This window comes from Echinops telfairi, unplaced genomic scaffold (assembly GCF_000313985.2).
Source record: "Echinops telfairi isolate 266 unplaced genomic scaffold, ASM31398v2 ScPeMD7_31;HRSCAF=116, whole genome shotgun sequence".
Classification (NCBI taxonomy): Eukaryota; Metazoa; Chordata; class Mammalia; order Afrosoricida; family Tenrecidae; genus Echinops; species Echinops telfairi.
In genome coordinates, this window is record NW_022103928.1 from 23,302,149 (window position 1) to 23,303,812 (window position 1,664).

The 1,664-nt window shown below is 49.4% G+C and overlaps 1 protein-coding gene across 3 annotated transcripts in view; it reads right to left on the reverse strand.

The window, feature by feature from the left end:
• PXK (PX domain containing serine/threonine kinase like) overlaps nucleotides 1-1,664 on the reverse strand; it is a 175,061-nt gene that overhangs the window by 54,220 nt on the left and 119,177 nt on the right. The gene's annotated exons all lie outside the window — the stretch shown is intronic.

Genomic DNA, 1,664 nt, shown 5'->3' on the forward strand with positions numbered 1-1,664 from the left:
CCTTTTATGCCAAAGCTGAACTAAGAAAACTACAGACCAGTGCGCCTTATAAGCATGGTGTCGCAATCCTCAGCCACAAGACTAGCACACCAAAATTAGCAGCATATTAAAAGGATTATATACCATAACAAGGTGGGATTTATCTCTGGAACGCCAGAGTGGTTAGACATAAGAAAATCAGTCAACCTAACACAGCACTTTAGTAGCATGAAGAAAAGAACCAGGTAACAATTTGGTTTCTTGGGGAAGTGGAGTGGTCATGTGCTGGGCCGCTAACCAAAAGGGCAGGGGCTTGCACATGCCAGCCACTCTGCTGGAGGGAGAGGTGGCAGTTGGCTTCTGTGACGATGACAGCCTTGGAAAGTATGGGACAACTCTCCGCTGTCCACGTCATGGGTGTCATTTTTGGGGTTTGATCATTTCAATGGATGTGGAAAAGAGCTTCTTCAAGATGAAAACATTTCTCCCTGCCCTTAAGTCAATGCTGGTTCATGGCAACCCGCTGTGGGTTGCTGAGACTGTAACCATTGACCGAAGCAAAATGCCCAGTCTTTCTCCTACAGAGCCGCTGGTGGTTTCGAACTGCCGACCACGCGGATCGCAGCTCAACAGGTGGTACTGAGGAACTGCACATCAGCGTCTCCAAAGTGCCCAGACAAGCCGTGGAAACGCTTCATCAGAGGGTTGAGCTTCGAAACAACAAAAACGGCTCTCAAGAGCAATGGGGGGGCCTTCCCAGGCTGGGTGGTAATGAGAGATTGCAGCACCAAGCGCTCATGAGACTGTCACTCAGTCTCCTGTAGAAGAGGTGGATGCGGCTATGACTGCAAGGTCACACAGGCAGAGGGCAGAGTTGTGGAACCAAAGGAGACCCTGAGAACAAGTGCCCACTTGACTGAGAAAAGGATTTCTACTGGTGGCATCAAAGAAGACACTGAAGAAGGAATTGGGAGGGGAAGGCTGGTGGAGTTGGGGGTGCACACGTCGCCAAGATGAAGGTGAGGCTGCCGAGCAGGAATTCAGAAACGATGCCCTTGAAACTAAGCTGGGCATACAGAGAGTTCTGAGAAACCACAGTCCTTCGTGAGTACACGAGAGCTTTAAATGCTGCCTCACTGGAGCGGGTATTTGCAAAACAATTCTTTACTTTGTAAATGGTCACCCAGATGGAGTCAGTTACTCTGGGTGGGGACAAAACTGTGAAATGGAGGGAAACGGAGGGAAACGGATGGACCAGGCTATGGAGCAGAGGAAGAGCCACTGCATATACAATATGAGGAAAGACAGGACATGGAAGGAAATCGCTTTTTGCCGAATGCGGTCAGCAAGTAGACATTTGGAATGAACAAAGAACTAGTCCTACATGTTCAATGACCTGGGGATTTTAGTCTTATTTTTGTTGTTAGGCGCCATCGAGTCAGTTCTGACCCACAGCGACCCTGTGCACAACAGAACGAAACACTACACACCATTGTATGTGAGCCTCACGACTGTCCCTAAGCCTGAGCCCATTGTGGCAGCCACTGTGTCCATCCATCTCATTGAGGGTCTTCCTCTTTGTCGCTGCCCCCGTACTTCTCAGGGACTAGCCTCTTCTAACCACAGTTCCAAAGTAGGTCAGATGACGTCTTCCCACCCCTGTCTCTATGGAGTACTTGAGTTGT